The sequence below is a fragment of the Dasypus novemcinctus genome, chromosome 9 (genome assembly GCF_030445035.2).
Source record: "Dasypus novemcinctus isolate mDasNov1 chromosome 9, mDasNov1.1.hap2, whole genome shotgun sequence".
NCBI classification, from domain to species: domain Eukaryota; kingdom Metazoa; phylum Chordata; class Mammalia; order Cingulata; family Dasypodidae; genus Dasypus; species Dasypus novemcinctus.
Window position 1 is genome coordinate 91,431,148 of NC_080681.1, and position 21,064 is coordinate 91,452,211.

General features: G+C 36.9%; 1 protein-coding gene across 2 annotated transcripts in view; it reads right to left on the reverse strand.

The window, feature by feature from the left end:
- Positions 1 to 20,181, reverse strand: part of ERMAP (erythroblast membrane associated protein (Scianna blood group)) — a 36,229-nt gene extending 16,048 nt beyond the window's left edge. For both annotated transcript variants that reach the window (XM_004477395.3, XM_012519207.3), the window contains exon 1: positions 20,044 to 20,181. The gene's annotated coding sequence lies outside the window, so the exon portion shown is untranslated. The remainder of the gene's footprint in view (positions 1 to 20,043) is intronic.
- Positions 20,182 to 21,064: the final 883 nt, after the last annotated feature.

Genomic DNA, 21,064 nt, shown 5'->3' on the forward strand with positions numbered 1-21,064 from the left:
GGCAATTTAGCAATAAGTCCCAAACAGTTTACAAATATGCAAAAGCTATAATAAAAGTAATTGCACTCCTAGAAAATAATTCTAAGGAAATAAATAGACTGGGCACAGTATTTGATAGAGAAGATATCCATCACAGTTATTTATAAAAAGGAAAAATCGAAACAACCTAAAAAAGTCCATTAAAATAGGAATGGTTAAAATAGGAATGCTGCATTCTTACAATGGAATACTATTCAGCATTTCATAATCATGAGGTAGATCAAACTTTAATAGCATTGATGGAGCAGATGTGGCTTAAGCAGTTGGGTGCCACATGGGAGGTCCTGGGTTCGGTTCCTAGTGCATCCTAAAAAAGACAAGCAAGACAGTAAGCTGACATGACCAGCAGGCACAGTGAGCTGATGCAACAAGGAAACACAACAAGACACACAACAAGCAAGGAGTGGATATGGCTCAAGTTATTGGGTTCCTCCCTCCCATATGGGAGTTCCCAGGTTTGGTCCCCTAGTACCTCCTAAAAGAAGATGAGCAGACACAGAGAGCACACAATGAACAGACACAGAGAGTACATAATGTACAGACACAGAGCAGACAGGGAACACAAACAAACAGGTTGGGGAATAAACAAATAAATCTTTGAAAAAAAACTTTAATATCATTGAGAAATGTTCACTATAAATCAAACAATAAGTTTAAAAAAACTATGTATGTTATGATACAATTTTGGAGGAAAAGTGCTTAGAAGAAAAGGTGGGAATTTAGATATGAAAATATCAACAGCAGGGAAGCAGGTATGGCTCAAGCAAGTGGACTCCTGTCTAATATATAGGAGGTCCAGGGTTTGATGCCCAGGGCCTCCTGGTGAAGGCAAGTTGGCCCATGTGGCGAGCCGGCCTGCTCAGAGTACTGGCCTACGTGGAGTATGTGCAGGAGTGCTAGCCCACATGGAGAGCTGGCACAGCAAGATGACATAACAAAAAGAGACACAGAGGAAGAGATAATAAGAGATGCAACAGACCGGGGAGATGAGGTGACACAAGAGAATGATTGCCTCTCTCCTATTCCGGAAGGTCCCAGGATTTGTTCCTGGAGCTACCTGATGAGAACATAAGCAGACACAGAAGAACACACAATGAATGGACACGGAAAGCAGACAATGGAGGGAGGGGGGAGAAATAAATAAATCTTTTAAAAAAACATTAACAGCAGCTACTTTGGTGGGTGATTGTTGGCCATCTTTGTGGTTTTTCTGTATTTCCAAATTTTCTACCTTGAGCATGTATAGTTTTGGCAATAGAAAACAAATATATTATATGGAGGAGGAGGAGGAAGAAGAAGAGGCCCTGAAAGCCTCTAGGTTTTCTATCAAACAGAAGTTGTAATAATAGCTGCTCAGCAGGGGCTACTCTCCTTTGAGTTGAAAATTGCAAAGTGCTGCCAGGTCTTTTATTTCACAATTTATTATATGGACATAAGAACCATCTGGTCATCTTACTGATCTCTAGAATTTATTCTTCTGACCTAGTTGACCTCTTTCTCCATCATCTCAGCTAACATTTATCACTATTGCAATAACTTTACATTAATATCTGATTGAATTAACACTAAATCACCAATATATTTTAATTAATATTCTTCTATATTAATAGTAGATCATCTTTATTACATATGTAGGTACTCTACATATATTGTCTTCCATACGGACAACGATCCTGAAAAGTAGATATTATTTTCCTCATTTTACCCTTAGAACAGGAAAGGTAATCATGCACTTATCAAAGTATCATGCAAGTAAACTGGCAGGACCATTTCCAGAAGTAGGTAGAATGTAAAACATTAATAAGTAGGTGAATGAATAAATGAATGAATAAATAAATGCATAGCTCTGTGTCATGAATTACATAAATGGGCAAATGACTTCTTCACTTTACAGAGTGATTATGGAATGTCTTCATGAAGAAAGTTTCCCTAACAAATATAAAATATGATTTTACTTCTTTTTAAAATATATTTTTTATTTATTTTTAAAAAGATACACAGATCACATGATTTCACTTGTAAAGTTCAATGTACATGCCACAATTTGGGGACAATTGACACCTTAACAATAAATATTGAGTTTTTTCATCTAATAGGCATGGTATGGCTCTCTACTTATTTATATCTCCTTTAATTTATCTCAGCAATACTTTTAAATTTTCAGTGTATAGGTCTTGCACATCTTTTGTCATATTTATTCCTAAGTATTTAATAGTATGATGCTATTATAAATGGTATTAATTTAACTTCAATTTCTGATTGTTGCTAGCATATAAAAATACAATTGATTGTTGTATATTGATCTTATGTCTTGTGATTTTGATAAACTCATTAATTTAGTTCTAGTGCATTTCAGTAGATTCCATAGGACTTTCTACATAGATGATCTCATTATCTGTGAATAAAAACAGTCATCTATCTTCCTTTCTAATCTGGATGTCTTTCATTTCTTTATCTTGTCTTATACACTGGATAGAATCTTCTTCCCTTGTTCCTGATCTTAGGGGAAGACATTTTGTCTTTCACCATTGAATATGATGTTAACTGTAAACTGTAGGATTTTCATAGATGCCCTTTATCAAGTTGAGGAAATTTCACATCTATTCTTAGTTTTCTGACAGTTTTTAATAGGAATGGATGTTAAATTTTGCCAAATGCTCTTTCTGCATCTGTTGAGATGATTATATGGTTTTTATTTTTAAGTTTGTTAATATAGTGTAGCAGTTTGGTATTATTGATGAATTCCAAAAAGAAATATTGGATTATATTTGTAAGCTGGTCTTTTCCTCTGGGCATGATTAAATTATAATTAGGGTTTTGATTGGGCCACATCAGGAGGATGTTGAGTCCCCACCCCCAAGAGAAAATGACAAGGCACAGGAGTAAACTGGAGTTTTGAGCTGGAGGCCACGAAGTAAGCAGACAGAGAGGCAGAGCAGCTGAGCCCAAAGAGAATCTATCCCTGGGGAGAGAAATAGAGCCAGTTGCTTGATAGTCTACAGCTGGCCTTGTGGAGAGAGCAGGGCAGTTGAGCCTGGAGAGAAACAAGACCCAGGAAGAGAGGAACCCAGGAAGCCTGAACTCTTGACAGATGTTGGCAGCCGTCTTGCTCCAACACATGGCAACAGACTTTGATAAGGGAAGTAACTTACGCTTTATGGACTGGTAACTGTAAGCTTCTACCCCAAATAAATACCCTTTATAAAAGCCAACCGATTTCTGGTATTTTGCATCAGCTCCCCTTTGGCTGATTAATACATATAGTGAATCAAATTGATTGACTTTTTAATATTATACTAACCTTGTATTCTGGGGATAAACTTCAGTCAATCATGATGTATTATCTTTTTCATGTATCTTTGGATACAATTTGTTAAAAATTTAAGAAATTTTGCCTCTATGTTCATAAGAGTTATGGGTCAGTATTTTCTTATAATATCTTTTTCTGGTTTTGGTAATTAGGTAATAAACATAGGGCTATTCAGGTTATCTATATTTTCTTGAGTAAGATTTGATAGTTTGTGTGTTTTAAAGAATTTGTTCAATTAATTGGCATAAGTTTGTTCATAATATTCCCTTGTAATCCTTTTAATATATGTAGAATCTGTAGTTATGTCACCTCTCTCAGTCCGGATACTGGTTTCTTTTTCTTGATCAGTAAAGATAGAGGTTTATCAATTTTATTTGTTTTTCTCAAAGAACCGGCTTTTGGATTCATTGATTTTCTCTAATGTTTTCCTGTTTTCTATGTTATTGACGTCTGCTCTTTATTCTGATCTTTATTACTTCCTTTCTTCTGCTTACTTTGGGTTCTTTTTCTATTGCTTAAAAGTGAAGCTGAGGTCATTGATTTGAGGTCTTTCTTTTCTAATATAGTCATTTAGTGTTATAAATTTCTCTCTAGGTACTGTTTTTGTGGCATCCCACAAGTTTTGATATATACTGTTATCAGTTTCATTCAGTTCAAAATATTTTCTAATTCCCTTTGATTTCTTATTTATCTGTGGGTTATCTAGAAGTGTGTCATCTAGTTTCCAAATATTTAGTAAGTTTTTTCATTTTTTTTTAAAGGAGGTAATGGGACCTCCATACAAGCACTCAACCCACAGAGCTACACCACTCCCCATTTAGTAATTTTCTAGATGACTTTGTTATTGATTTCTAATTTAATTCCATTGTGATTAGAAAACATACTTTGGATGACTTGAGTCCTCTTAAACTTATTGAGATGCATTCAGTAACCCAGCATACGGTCTAGTTTGCTAAATGTTTCATGTGCTCTTGGGAAAAAAAAATGTGTATTCTGCTGTTGTTAGGTAGGGTATCTTATAAATGTCAACTAGGTTAAGTTGGCTGATAGTGTTATTCAAGCCTACTATATTACTTGTTCTATCAAATATTGAGGGAAGGGCAGTAAATCTCTAACTATAACTGTGGATTGGTCTAGTTTTCTATGCTATTCTATCAGTTTTTGTTGCAAGTATTTTTTTTAAGATTTTATTTATTTATTTCTCCCCACCCCCTCATTGTTTGCACCTGGTGTGTCTGTTCATCTTCTTTGTTTCCCCAGGAGGCACCAGGAACCAAACCCAGGACCTCCAATGTGGGAGGGAAGTACCTAATCACTAGAGCCACTTCTGTTCCCTGCTTTGTTGTGTCTCTCATTATGTTTTTTCCCTTGTGTCTCTTGCTGCATTATCTTGTTGCATCAGCTTGCTGCACCTGACTTTTGCACCAGCTCTCTGTCTTCCCCAGGAGGCACTGGGAACAGAACCAGGTACCTCCCATGATGTAGGCAGGAGCCCAATCACTTGAGCCACACCTGCTTCCTTGCAAGTATTTTAAAGCTCTGCTATTAGATATATAAGTGTTTAGGATTGTTACGTCCTCTTGATGAATTGACTCATTTATCATTATGAAATGTCCTTCTTTAGCCCTGGTAAAACTCTGAATTCTCTTTTGTCTGATAATAATATTGCTACACCAGCTTTCCTTTTTTTTTTTAAACAAATCAATTTTATTGATACCTATTAATAAAGCATACAAACCATTGAAATTGCACAATCAATGGTATTTAGTATAATCACATAATTGTGCATTCATCATTTCTACCATTATTAGAGCATTTTTATTATTCCAATAACAATAAAAAACAAAAAAACTCATCACCTTTCAATCTTTCTATGTCCCACCATATATATCTACTATTCTGTTTCTGTCTCTCTAGTTTATTTGTATTTATATTTTGTATAGATGTAGTCAAGCAATAACTAGTACCTTGTGTCTAGTTTCTTTGCCTTAGTTTATTTCATATACTTTTCCCTTAATGGAAGATTATTAATATATTCCTATGTAGTACTGTCCCTAATTTGTTTTAATTATATTTTTGCCTGATATTAACATCTTGTAACAGTAATGTAAATTTGTTCAGTTTCAAAGAAAAACAGTCTTATATATGCAATATTACTGTATATATGTTTCACATGAGGTTTCACTATTCCATACAATCCCATTTTACATTTCTTAGTTTTCCTTCTAGTCATATACATGACCTTAGACCACTGTCATACCCATATATCAGCACTGATAGTTACGAACACTATGATGTGCTTTCACCTTTTCTATTCATTTGCAAAGATTAACAAAAAACCTTTTTACCAGTTCTGCACAGATTAACCCTCCGTTTTCAAATCTTTAACATCATTCTCTTTTCTGGTGACCTATATTCTAGTTATTAACTCCATTTTTTAGTTTATACAATATATGTAGTTCATAATAGTGCAATCACACAGTATTTGTCCTTTTGTATCTGGCTTGCTTCACTCAATATAATGTCCCCCAGGTTTATCTATGTTGTTATATGCCTTATGACATCATCTCTTCTACAGCTGCATAACATTCTGTGTATATACAACACAATCTGTTTATCCATTCATTGGCTGATGGACACCTGGCTTGTTTCCATCTTTTGGTAATTGTGAATAATGCCACTATAAATATCAATGTGAAGATGTCTGTTCATGTCATTGCTCTCAATTCTTCTGAGTATATACTTAGTAGTGGTATGGCGGGTCACATGGCAAATCTATATCCAACTTCTTTAGGAACAGCCAAACTGTCCTCCACAGTGGCTATACCATTCTACATTCCCACCAACAGAGAATAAGTGTTCCTATCTCTCCACATCCTCTCCAACACTTGTAGTTTTCTTCTTTTTAATAGTGGCCATTCTAATAGGTGTGAAATGACATCTCATTGTTTTGATTTGTATTTCCCCAATAGCTAGTGATGTTGAACATTTTTGTATATGTTTTTTTCACCATTTTTATTTCTTCTTTGGACAAATTTCTATTAAGTCTTTTGCCCATTTTTCAATTGAGTCATCTGTCTTTTTATAGTTGAGTTGTAGCACTTCCTTATATATCATGGATATTAAACCCTTATCAGATATGTATTTCCAAATATTTTCTCCCATGGAGCTGGCTGTCTTCTCACCCTTTTGACAAAGTCCATTGAAGTGCAAAAGTGTTTAATTTTGAGGAGGTCCAATTTATCTATTTTTTCTTTTGTTGCTCATGCTTTAGTGTAAGATCCAAGAAACCATCACTTAACGCAAGATCTTGAAGATGTTTCCCCATATTTTCTTCTGGTAGTTTTATGGTCTTGGCTTTTATATTTAGGTCTTTGATCCATTTTGAGTTGATTCTTGTATAGGTAGTGAGATGGAGATCCTCTTTCATTCTTTTGGTTATGGATATCCTATTCTTCCAGTACCATTTGTTGAAAAGACTGTATTGTCCTGTTGGCATGGCTTTGGCAGGTTTTGCAAAAATCAGTTGACCATAGAGGTGAGGGTTTATTTCTGGACTCAAATTCTATTCCACTGATTGATGTGTCTATCTTTATGTCAACACCTTGCTGTTTTGATCACTGTAGCTTTGTAATATGTTTCAAGGTCAGGCAGTAAAAGTCCTCTCACACTGCTCTTCTTTTTAGAATGCTTTTGGCTATTCAGGTGCACTTCCCTTCCAAATACATTTAGTTTTGGTTTTGTTCTGTTTAAAGATTTATTTTTTTATTTCTCTCCCCATCCCACCCCCCCAACCGTTGTCTGCTCTCTGTGTCCATTTGCTGGGTGTTCTTCTGTGACCGCTTCTATCCTTATCAGCAGCACTGGAAATCTGTGTTTCTTTTTGTTGCGTCATCTTGCTGTGTTAGCTTTCCGTGTGTGCGGCACCATTCTTAGACAGGCTGCACTTTCTTTCACGCTGGGCGGCTCTCCTTACAGGGCGCACTCCTTGTGCATGGGGCTCCCCTACACGGGGGACATCCCTGCATGGCAGGGCACTCCTTGCGCACAACAGCAATGAGCATGGGCCAGCTCCACACGGGTCAAGGAGGCCCGGGGTTTGAACCACGGACCTCCCATGTGGTAGATGGACGCCCTAACCACTGGGCCAAGTCCGCTTCCCTATGTTTAGTTTTTGTGTTTTCTATTTCTGTAAAGTAGGCTGTTGGAATTTTGATTGGTATTACATTGAATCTATAAATCAGTTTGAATAGGACTGACATTTTCCGTGATATTTTTTTAAGTGTACAATTCAGTGTTTTTAATATATTCACAGAGCTTTGCAACCATCACCACAACCGATGCACACAACATCTCATCACCACCCAAAAAATCCCACCCCATTAGCAGCCACCTCACTCCCCAGCCCAGCCAGCGCCACTCCACTTCCGAGCTCTCCAGATTTGCCTGGCCTGCACATTTCGTATCAGTGGAGTCACACGCCATGTGGTTGGGGGTGACTGGCCTCTTTCACTTGATGTACTGTTTTTGAGGTTCATCCAAGATGTAGCTTGATCCGTACTTCACTCCTTTTAGCAGAGGAATAATTTTTTGTTGTGTGGATATACCACAATTTGTTTATCTGTTCGTCAGTTGATGGACATTTGTTTCCATTTTTTTGGCTATTTTGAATATTGCTGCTGTGACTATTCATGTGGAGGTTTTTGTGTAGATGTATGTTTCATTTCTCTTGGCTACAGATCTAGGAATGGACTTGCTGGGTCGTTTGGTAACTCCATGTTTAACTTTTTGAGGAAGCATCAGACTGTTTTCCAAAATTGCCATGTCAGTTTACATTCCCACCAGCAATGTGTGAGGATTCTAATTTACCCACTTCCTCACCAACACTTGTTATTTTCTGTCTTTTTTATGAACAAATCAATTTTATTGATGCATATTAGTAAAGCATACAATCCATTCAAAGTGTACAATCAATGGTATTTGGCAAATCACATAGTTGTGCATTCAACACTTTAATCATTACTAGAGCACTTTCATTATTTCAATAATAATAACAAACAAAAAATTCTAATAATAACAAACAAAAAATTCATCACCTCTCAATTTCTCTATGCTTCCCCAGTGTTTTTTGTTTTTTTTTTCTTTTTGGTCTTTATTTGCTTATTTTAATGTTACATTAAAAAAATATGAGGTCCCCATATACCCCCCACCCCCCTCACCCCACTCCTCCCCCCATAACAACAATCTCCTCCATCATCATGAGACATTCATTGTACTTGGTGAATACATCTCTGAGCACCGCTGCACCTCATGGTCAATGGTCCACACCAATAGCCCACACTCGCCCACAGTCCACCCAGTGGGCCATGGGAGGACATACAATGTCTGGTAACTGTCCCTGCAGCACCGCCCAGGACAACTCCAGCCCCCGAAAATGTCCCCACATCACATCTCTTCCTCCCACTCCCTACCCCCAGCAGCCACCATGGCCACTTTCTCCACACCAATGCCACATTTTCTTCAATTACTACGAACCACAATAGTTCATGAATAGAATATCAGTAAGTTCACTCTAATCCATACTCTGTTCCTCCATCCTGTGGACCTTAGAATGGTTGTGTCCACTCCACATCTATATCAAGAGGGGGCTAGATTCCACATTCCATGATATTTATTCTTCCAATCCAGGAACACCAAATGTCTTTCCATTTGCTTAAGTCTTCTTGATTTTTTTTAGCATAGTTTTGTTGTTTTCTGCATATAGGACCTATACTTCTTTGGTTAAATTGATTCCTAGGTATTTGAGTCTTTTTGTTGCTATTATAAATGGAGTTTTTTCCTGATTTCCTCCTCAGATTGTTCAACACAAGTGTACAGAAACATTGATTTTTGCGTGTTGATATTTTATCTTGTCACTTTGCTGAACTTGTTTTTTAGCTCAGGTAGGTTTGTCATAGCCCATTCAGAATTTTCTAAATATAGGATCATGTCATCTGTAACTAGTGATAGTTTCACTTCCTCTTTTCCTTTTTTTTTTTTTTTTCTTGTCTGACTGCTCTAGCTAGAACTTCTAGCCCAATACTATATAACAGTAGTGACAGTGGGCATCCTTGTCTTGCTCCCAATCTTAGAAGGAAAGCTTTCAGACTTTCTCCATTGAGTAAGATGTTGGCTGTGGGTATTTCATATATGCCTTTTATCATAGTGAGAAATTTTCCTTCTATTCTTCTTTCAAAGTGTTTTTATCAAGAAAGGACGCTGGGTTTTGTTGAATGCCTTTTCCGCTTTGATCGAGATGATTATGTGTCTTTTACCCTTCAATTTGTTAATCTGGTGTATTATATCAATTGATTTTCTTGTGTTGAACTTTGCATACCAGGAATAAATCTCACTTAGTCATGATGTATAATTCTTTTAATGTGCTATTGGATTCTATTTGCAATTATTTTGTTGAGGATTTTTGCATCTATATTCATTAGAGAGATTGTTCTGTAATTTTCTTTTCTCATAACATCTTAGTCTGGCTTTCATATTAGGGTGATGTTGGCTTTATAAAACATGTTGGGTAATTTTCCCTCCTTTTCAATTTTTTGGAAGAGTTTAAACATGGTAAGTGTTCATTCTTTTCAAAATGCTTGGTAGAATTCACCTGTTAAGCCATCTGGTCCTGGACTTTTCTTTGTTGGGAGATTTTGGATAACTTTCAATTTTTTTAAATTGTGGTTAGTTTGTTGAGTTCTTGTATTTCTTCTAGAGTATAGTAGTTTGTTCATATGTTTCTAGTTATTTCTGTCTCTCATTTAGATTGTTTAATTTGTTGGCATACAGCTTCTTATAATATCCTCTCATGATTTTTTTTTGTTTCTTCTGGGTCAGTTGTAACTTTCCTGATTTTTTTTTGTTTCTTCTGGGTCAGTTGTAACTTTCCCCCTTCACTTCTGATTTTATTTATTTGCATCATCTTTTTTTTTCTTTGTTAGTCTAGCTAAGGGTTTATTAATTTTAGTTATCTTCTCAAAGAACCAGCTTTTGGTTTTGTTGATTGTCTCTAATTTTTGTTCTCAATTTCATTTTTTATGCTCTAATCTTTATTATTTCTTTCCTTCTGCTTTCTTTGGGATTGGTTTGCTGTTCTTTTTCTGGTTCTTCCAAGTGTTCAGTTAGATCTTTGATTTTAGTTTCTTCTTCTTTTTGTAATATAGGCATTTAAGGCTATAAGCTTTCCTTTCAGCATTGCCTTCACTGTATCCCATAAGTTATTTGTTCGTTTGTTTGTTTTTGAGGTACCAGGGATTGAACCTGGGACATTGTACATGTGAAGCAGGTGCTCAACCATTGATCCACACCAGCTGCTTTTGATAAGTCCTGTTCTCATTTCCATTCGTCTCAATATATTTACTAATTTCTCCTACAATTTCTTTTTTGACCCACTGATTGTTTAGGAGTGTGTTATTTAGCCTCTACACATTTGCAACTTCCCCCTTTCCCACCTATTATTGATTTTGAGCTTTATTCCATTATTATCTGAGAAGGTGCTTTGTATAATTTCAGTCTTTTTATATTTATTGAGGCCAGCTTTGTGACCCAACATGTGGTCTACCCTGGAGAAAGATCCATGAGCATTTGAGAAGAATGTATAACCCACTGATCTGGGATGCAATGTTCTGTATACATCTGTTTGGTCTAGCTCTTTTATCATATTGTTCAAGTTCTCTGTTTCCTTGTTGATCATCTGTCTAATTGTTTTATCTAATGGTGTGAGTAATGTGTTGACGTCTCCAACTACTGTTGTAGAAAAGTCTGTTTATCCCTTCTGTTTTGCCAGTTTGCCTCACGTATTTTAGGGCACCCTAGTTAGGTGCATAGATATTTATGACTGTTATTTCTTCCTGGCAGATTGTGTCTTTTATTATACATAATAGCCTTCTGTATCTCTTATAACTTTTTTACATTTAAAGCCTGTTTTGTCCAATGTTAGTATAGCTACCTCTGCTCTTTTTTTTTTTTTTTTAGGTGGTACAAGGGGATTGAAATTGAGACCTCATCCATTTGAAGTGTGGGCTCAACCACTGAGCTCCACCTGCTCCACACCCTACTTTTTTTTTTTATTACTGTTTGCCTGGAGTACCTTTTTCTAAGTTTTTACTTTCAGTCAATTTGTATGCCTGGGTCTAAGGTGAGTCTCTTGTAGGCAGCATATGAATGGCTCATTTTTTTTCATGCGTTCTATCAGCCTGTATCTTTTGATTGGGAGTTTAATCTGTTCACATTCAATGATATTACTGTAAATGTATTCTTTACTTCTACAATTTTATTCTTTGGCTTTCATATGTCATATCTTATTTTCATCTGTCTTTTTATTTTTTATTTTTTTGTCTTTTTACTCTTTTGATTATTCTTTCTGCTAGTCTTGCCTTCTAAATTCTCCCACAATCCTCTACCATCTCTCTCTCTCTCTTTTTTTGGAGGGGGGACTGTAAGGCTCCTTTAATTTACCTGTAAAGGTGGGTTCTTATTTACAAATTCTCTTAGTTTCTGTTCATTTGTGAATATTTTAAACTCATCTCTATACTTGAAGGGCAGTTTTGCTGGATAAAGAATTCTCAGCTGACGATTGTTCTCTTTCAGTACACTACTTATATCATACCACCTCTTATCACCTCCATGGTTTCTTATGAGAAATCTGCACTAAGTCATACTAGGCGTCCCTTGTAGGTAATGGTTTGCTTCCCCCTTGCTGCCCTCAGAATTTTCTTTTTATCATTGGTGACTGACATTCTGAGTAACATGTATCTTGGAGTAGGTCTATTTGGTTTATTCTGATGGTGTGTGCTATGCTTCTTGGACATGTAGATTCATTTCTTTCAGCCATTCTTTCCTCAAATATTCTTTCTGCCCCTTTTTCCTTTTCCTCTCCCGGGACTCCCATGACATGTATGTTGTGTTTTTGGGTTATCCTTCAACTCCCTGAGCCCACGTTCAATTTTTTTCCCATTCTTTATCTCTCTGTTCTTCTCTCTCTTCAATTTCAGCTCTTCTTCTGCATCACTTATTCTTTCTTCTATCATTTTGAGTCTGCTATTGTATGCATGTAATTTCTGTTTTTATCTCACCTATTGTGTCTTTCATTCCCATAAGCTCTGTGATTTTTTTATTTAGGTTTTCAAAGTCTTCTTTGCGTTTGCTCAGCGTCTTCTTGATGTCTTTTATCTCTTTAGTCATATTGTCTTTCAGCTTATTGATTTTATTTAGGAGATTTATATGAGCCTCATAGATTAGTTCTCTCAAATCCTGTCTCTCATCTGGGGTGTTGATACATTCCTTTGCTTCAGCCATTTCTTCCATTTTCTATTATGGCTTGTAATTTTTTGCTGTTGTCTAGGCATCTGATTATGATGATGAGTCTACTGTGATGCTCAATTTCTCTCTCTTTCTTAGGGATTTAGTGGAAGAGGCTGTGTGTTGCTGCCATTTTTTGATACTTGGTTCAACCTGTTCTAGGTCTTTAGAATTTTTCTCGTGTAGTTGCTCAAATCCAGGCCATGGACCAGGAATGGGTTGCAGATCCAATTCCAAGAGTTTTTGGCAGGGAGGTTGTAAAAGCCAGAAAAGGCCTCTCATTTATTAACTTTTAATTTCTTCACATGCACTTCCTTGGTCCTCTAGCAGATGGCACTCTTCAACAGCCGTCTCAATTTGAATCCAGATCCTAGTGTGTTCCCTGCAACACCAACCACAGCAATGTGACAAAATCCTACTGCAAGGCTATTCAGAGCCTTGCATATCAAACTTTCTCAGAGGATATTCTCCAATCTTTACTGGCAGACTTCTCTCCTCTGAATCTTCAACAACCAGTCCCAGTCAGTAGGAAGGGTGATGGTGATTCAGAGGGTTGGATCTTTTTAGTCCCATGCTGGCTCCCAGGGCAAACAATGGTTCTCCCCTATTCCGTCTGGAAGGGCTTGTAGAACACAGCCAACAAAATTTGTTGGCCAAAAGCTGAATCAGCCTTAGGCTGGATCCTTTTCTCTCCCCTTTTCTGGGGAGGTGGACTGGCCCCTCTGTCTGTAGTCACTGACCAGAGGCCAGAGAATTCAAAGCAATCTGCCCCAAGGGTGGGGGGGATGTGCATTGGTAACTGTAGCTGCAGCTTTTACTTACAGTTCTCCCAGCAAGATTCTTTTCTTTTCCCTCTCTCTCTCCTGCGTGATGTCCAGCCTCCCCCTTGTGTCCTAAACCCTAGCACATCCTTTTTCTAGGCCATTTCTGTCTGTCCTACCACTAATTTTTCTGGGAGAAAAATGAGTCCTGTGTCTGTCTAATCTGCCATCTTCCCGGAAGTCCTATACCAGCTTTCTTTTGATTAGAGTTATTTTATTTTTTACTTCTATTATTTTACTTTTAACCTCTTTGTGTCCTTATATTTAAATTAAAGTTGGCCTCTTATACACAGAACATAGTTGGATCTTGTTTGTTCATTCAGTCTGACAAGCTCTCTTTTTTAATTAGGATACTTAGACTACTTACATTAAATATGATTAGTGATTTGCTTAGGTTTAAAACTAATCTGGGGAAGCGGACTTGGCCCAGTGGTTAGGGCGTCTGTCTTCCACATGGGAGGTCTGCGGTTCAAACCCCAGCCTGCTTGACCCGTGTGGAGCTGGCCCAGGAGAGGTGACACGACAAAATGACGCAACAAAAAGAAATACAGATTCCTGTGCCGCTGACAACAACAGAAGCAAACAAAGGAAAACACCCAACAAATAGACACAGAGAACAGACACCTGGGGCGGAGGCTGGGGTGGGGGCGGGGGGAGAGAAATAAATAAATAAATCTTTTAAAAAAATAAAATTAATCTGCTTTCTTGCTCTTTGTTTTCTATTTGTATGTTGTTCCCCTTCTCCCTTGTTTTCTGTCTTCCTTTTGTTTGAAATTTTAAAGAAGTTTTATTGAGATATAGTCACATATCATACAATCTATCCAAAGTGTACAATCAATAGCTTTTAATATAATCACAGTGTTTTGCATTTATCACCACAAAAATTTTTAGAACAATTTCATTACTCCAAAGAGAAAACCTCCACACCCCTTAGCAGTCACCTCTCAATCCCTCTATCCTTCCCCAGCCCTACATCACCTCTAATCTAATTCCATCTTTATAAATTGATTTATATTTACATTTTATACAAATGGAATTATACGATATGTGGTACTTTGTGTTGATTGAGTTTTTAAATTCCATTTTATCTCCTTTTTTGACTTATTAGCTAGCTCTTTGTTTTGTTATTTTAGTGGTTGCTTTAGGGTTTATGGTATACATCTTTAACTTACTACAGTGTATCTTCCTGCAATTTCATGCCTCTTAATGTAAATGTAAGAACCTGATAAGGAAATTTTAAAATCCAATTATTTCATATAATACTGTACAAATATCTTTTAAGATTGAAAACTTTCTTTACATTTAAAATGTAATTGTTGAACATGAAATTCTTAAAGGATCCTTAATTTCTTGAACAGCTGGTTTGAAGGGTTATTTTAGATTAGTCCCCCTTAATTGTGAATCAAGCCCTGAAAATTCATACGGTTCTGACATTTATCCAATAAGAAGCATAAAAATTACACCTCAATTATTGCAAACTCCAAATTATTAGAGTACAAAATTATGAGATTTTACTATATTTTTGTTTCTCCTTTCAAGCTACAATGTAATCCTAACCATTAATTGAACCAGAAATATGATACACACACCAGAGATTCTTAAAATTAGTTGTCTTGATGAACCTTAAAGGGTATTCGTGAACTTCCTGCCATTTTAAGAAAAATTTGGTAATGATATACATTTTATTTCACTAAAGGGACAATCGTTTTCAGATTCTCACAGGGGTCTAAAACAAACAATGTTAAGAACCATGGTTTACACAATCACCTCCTAGTCCAGGAATAAGGTTGTAGGTTCTGCTTTGTAAGAGTTCAAAATACTCCCTAAGGGAAGTAGACTTGGCCCAGTGGTTAGGGCGTCCGTCTACCACATGGGAGGTCCGCGGTTCAAGCCCCGGGCCTCCTTGACCCCGTGTGGAGCTGGCCCACGCGCAGTGCTGATGCACGCAAGGAGTGCTGTGCCACGCAGGGGTGTCCCCCGTGTAGGGTAGACCCACGTGCAAGGAGTGTGCCCCGTAAGGAGAGCCACCCAGCATGAAAGAAAGTGCGGCCTGCCCAAGAATGGTGTCACCCACACAGAGAGCTGACACAACAAGATGACGCAGCAAAAAGAAACACGGATTTCCGAGCCACTGACAGTAACAGAAGCGGACAAAGAAGAACACACAGCAAATAGACACAGAGAACAGACAACTGGGGTTAGGGGAGGGGAGAGAAATAAATAAATAAATAAATCTTTTAAAAAATATATTTCCTAATTTTCCTTATGGATTTCTTCTTTGTTGCATGAGTTCTTTTTTTTTTTCTTCAAGATTTTATGGTAGGCAGTAGTATCTTCTTTTTCCTTCTTTATTTTTTTTTGAAATGCTACATTAAAAAAATATGAGGTCCCCATATACCCCCCACCCCCTGACCTATGAGTTCTTTAGAAGTGTGTTATCTAGTTTCTGAATATTTGGGAATTTTCCAGATGGCTTTCTGCTACTGATTTCTAATTTAACTCCATTGTGGTTAGAAAACATACTTTGTGTTATTCGCATCCTTTTAAATTTATTGAAAGTTGTTTTATTTCCCAACATGTGGTTTATTTTGGTAAATGCTTCATGTGTTCTTTGGAATAAATGTGTTTTCTGCTGTCATTGGGTAGAATGTGACTGATGTGATATCTTAGTTTTTTTTATTAAAGGTGTGAATTGCCATCATAATCCTATGTGAAAAGAGCAAAGAGAGAATTTATGGGAAAATTCCCCCAAGAATCTAGGCTAAATAAAACCAAATGGTAAAAGAAAGGCTTGTATCCCTTGTGGATTGAGGGCCAGAGTCAGAGTTTGGTCCTAATCTTGATTTGGTTCCTCATGAATTGTGCGACTTTGTAACTTTGTAACTTTAAACTCTTAGACTCTGAATTTCCCATCCTTAAACTGGAGGATTCACTTACATTGCTGAGTTTATTATAAGGAGGAAAGTAACAAGAGTAAAGAAATATTCTTGCTCTATGATCCAATAAAAACTATTCTAACCCTAAGGAAAAAATGTGAAATGTAAAAAGTCATATTATCTTAGTAGCATTTTTATAATAGTGGAAAACTGGACTATCTAGAGGTAAATTAGTAAAGAAAAGACTAAGTAAATTATGGATCATCTAGTCTATGTTTCAAATGAAAAACTACTAGTGATATATTAAAAGCAAAATGCAAAATAGTGCATTTACAATGATTATAGCTACATTAAAGAATGTGCTCAAGTGTCCATCAACAAATGAATAGATAAACAAAATATGGCATATACGTATGATGGAATACTATGCTTCAGTAAGAAGAAATGAAATTGGGACAGATATGATAACATGGATGAATATTGAAGATATTATGCTAAGTGAAGTAAGCCAGACACAAAAGGACAAATATTGCATGGTCTCATTAATATGAACTAAATACAAAGAATAAATGTGGGGAGTTAAAACCTAGAATATAGATTATTAAGGGATAAGAAGAGGGCTGTGAAGGAGTACTGATGATTAATATATGTAGAAATTTTAATTAACTTGACTGTAATAGTGCGGAAATGGATAGAGTTGATGGTAAAACATTGTAGTGAGTAGCAGCTGGTTTATAAATGGGATTGTGGTTGACAAGGGTACTCTAGAGATATAAATGTTAATTGAAAGAAAGCTAGAGAATAATCTAGGGACTGAGTAACACAGTGAACCCAGAGGTGGATGAGATTTGTGGTTGATGGTACAAATGTAAGAATGTCTTCTGTGAACTAGAACAGAGGTATGTCACTATTGCAGGGTGGTGGGAATGTGGAGAAGCATGGTAAAAATACAATTAATGTAATCTATGGACTATACTTAACAGCAATACTGTAATATTTTTGCATCAATACCAAAGATGTACTGTGTTAATAATAAGGGGGCATGGAAAAAATGTGCCAAATGTACACTATGGACCATTGTTAGTGGTAATAGACACATGATATTATCCCATCATCCGTTATAAATGTTCCACAATGGTGTGGTGTGTTGGTGAAGGGGTGTTGTATAGGAATTCCACACATGTGCATGATTGTTTTGTAAGTTCAAGTTTCTGTAACAAAAAAAAAATACATATATAAAAGAATGTGCTAGAAAGGAACTAAAAGGGAGTCCCATAAAATATGAATAGTTGTTAATAGCTAAGGAGGTAGAAATATAAGCATTTTCCCCTCATCTATATTTTCTAATTTATTAATCACGTATAATATTTAAATTTAAAAATGTAACACAAAACTAAATATAGCAAAAAGCAAATTCATTTTGTTGAGGAATTTTGATTTTATGGAGCTTTAAGTTCCTTTCCAGCTCTAATATGCTTCATGAAAAGGAAAAATGACATTAAATTTCAAGAATGTTTATCTTTCAGTTCTTTGCTAGCAATAACTTCATTGGGAAACCTGATGCTTAAAATTACAAAAATATTGAGTTAGGAGCAGGGTTAGTTAGATTCTTTTTCAGAGAACCTACAGAGGGCAGAACAATGGTAAAAGCAAAGGAGAGTCATAGAAATCAATAGCTGTAGTTCACCTGTAGTACACCAGAACCCCCAAAATACATTGTTATGTATAAATATATATTTGTCTATTTCTATATCTAAAATTTTAACTCTTTCTTTGTACCCATCCAACTTCAAGAAACACAAAGACCTCTGTCCTCACTATCTCCTGTGGTCTTTGATCTCAAATTCTACCAGATTCTACCAGTCCCTCACATTACCCTCTGGAATGGGCTCTCCTTGCCCTGACAGTCACCCATCAGTCAGACAGGATAGCCCCATGGCACTTCAGTGAATTTACAGTTTTTATTAAATCAAATTTATTGTTTTCTCTACCCTATGTACAAAAGATTTATGGACTTATTAAAGAAAATCTGGAAACCACAAAAAAAGGACAAAATTTTAAAAATCATTTATAATTCCTCCACCCAGAGATAATATTTCTCTTAAAATACTTTTTCCATGTATATATAGATGCCTTAAAAAAAAAAAAAGGCGGGAAACAGTTGTGGCTCAAGCAATTGGGCTCCCATGTAGGAGGTCCAGGGTTCAATGCCCAGGGCCTCCTTGTGAAGACACACTGGCTCGTGTGGTGAGCTGGCCTCCATGGAGAGCTGGCGCAGCAAGATGACGCAACAAAAAGAAACACAGAGGAGAGATATTAAGAGATACAGTAGATCAGGGAGCTGAGGTGGTGCAAGAGAATGATCACCTCTCTTCCACTCTGGAAGGTGCCAGGATTGGTTCCTGGACCTGCCTAATGAAAAGACAAGCAAACACAGAAGAACACACATTTTTAATGTAACGTTTTGTGTGAGCTATTAACTTTAAAAAAAGATAATTAAAAAATTAAAAATTAAAAAAAAAGAAGAACACAGTGAATGGACACAGCAGACAATGGAGGGAGAGGGGAGAAACAAAGAAATAAAAAGGACTTAGGAAAAAAAAGGAACATACTGTGTATACTGTTTTACCAAGCACTTCTTTTTATCTTTCCATAAAATATTCTTCCAATAACTTCACAGTATTTCATTATATGGATGTATGAGAATTTAAAAACTAATTCCATGTTGTAGGACACTGGGTTGTTTTCCATAGCATTGCTATTATAAAAATTGCTGAAAATGATAATGAATTGAAGGCTAGTATCAGAAGGTTTGGTCCTTCTTTTGACTTGGTCACTACCTAGCTGTGTGACTTTGTAGCTTTGAGCAAGTCACATAAACTCTTAGGCCCTGAATTCCATATCTTTAACATGGGAAGACTTAATTTGCACTGGCAAATTGCCCTTCAGAAAGATCCTATCAATTTACAGAAGTATACGAAATTGCTTGTTTCCCCAAAACCTTACCATCACTGAGTATTATCATTTTTTAAAATCTTTGTCAATATTATGAGTGACAAAATGGTATCTTTAAAAAATAATTAACATGGTTTCATTTAATTTGTATTTGATTGCTCATTTGTTATCTGAAATTTTGTCAATTACCTGTCTACACACTTTGTCCATTTTTCTATTAAGGCATTTGTCTTTTTTTTTAATGTTTGTAAACTACTTCATATAGTTACAGATGTTTTTTCTGCTACACATGTTGAATATTTTTCCCCTGGACCGTCCTTTACATTTTAAGCTTGGAGAAGTTTAGTTTCCAAAACTTCTAAATGAGAAAAAGCATTGCAGCAAAAGTTCCCTTGGTATCCCCAAACAGCTTAAGAAGATCCTGCAGATCATCAGTCTGAAAGCACAAGAGTTGGAAAATAGTAAAGGCTAAATAAATATCAGCTGTAATAATTAATAATGATGACAATAGTAGTTAAATGAGAGTCTTTAGACAAAACCCATTTAACCTCCTTGTCACTCGTCCCCTTTTGGGCTTCTCAAGGAACAGCTATTTCCCCACTTCATCCTTTAAAATGTTCTTGTGAGTAATGAGAAAGGTGACCGTTTCTCCACTGAGAAAGTTAAATGACTAAAATGAGGAAGAGGAGAGAGTGGTACTCACAACCAAAGGACGCCAGAGCCAATTGTCCCTCACAGGTGGAGCTGAGAACTCGCCTTACTCCCATGCAGGCAGGAGCAGTAAGTAGGAAGGACTCAGAAGGAGCGGCCAGGAAAATTCACATTTTATTCTACAGCACGAACCCTCATCTAGGGACGCCTTCTGCCCACTGACTCTCTTTATCTGTCCCTGTAAACCAACAAGCCACGCCCTGCCTGTCTGCCCCCGATAAAGGAACCGAGCAAAACTGCCCCCGATAAAGGAACCGAGCAAAGAGGAGGCTTCCTAAAAAGCAAAGGAGCCACCGAGAGCCACCGCGGGTGAGAGACTTTTGCCCCTCAGCTACCTCTCCCTCTAGTGCTATCTATAACCCTGTGGTATGTTTTGATCTTATTATACCTTTTCTGAAAAGTGTGCTCCCTTTCCTTTTAAAATCAAGTAAATTTGAAAATTGCTTTCAAGGACACCCTTCAATTTTCTCCCGGCTTTAACTCACTGCCTTTATCTCCAGCTACACCCAGGCTTGTGCTTTCTGGCAAGCAAACCTGCTTACTCTCCCTTTTGTGCCTGTCTGGCTTTCCCTAATATCCTTAATTGTATTTCCACGATATCCATTAATTGTATCCTTAACAATACGGTATATACTGTGATGTGCTTTAAACTTTATAAAGATGTCAGAACTTTGTACATAATTCTCTGTGACTTCCTTTTTTCCACTCGAGTGAAAAGTTGTCTGAATCTAGCAGCCCCCTGTGGCGGCGCACACCCTGCTCGCTCAGCCCACCTGATTTCAGCGCAGATGAAGTGCGCACCTGCAGGCAAGCGGCCAGCATGCCACCGCAAAGGCCTTAGCATGGCTTTGCTCTCTGTCTCAGGGCTGTCTACAAAGTCTGGGAATGTTATTCATTCAGCCCAGGAAGAAGTTCAGGAAAATTAATACCCCAGGGGCATCAACCATGATGCCGAAAGTCAGTGGAAAAGACGTCTGCCTCACAATTCTGAGCTATATTCTAAGCGGAAGCTT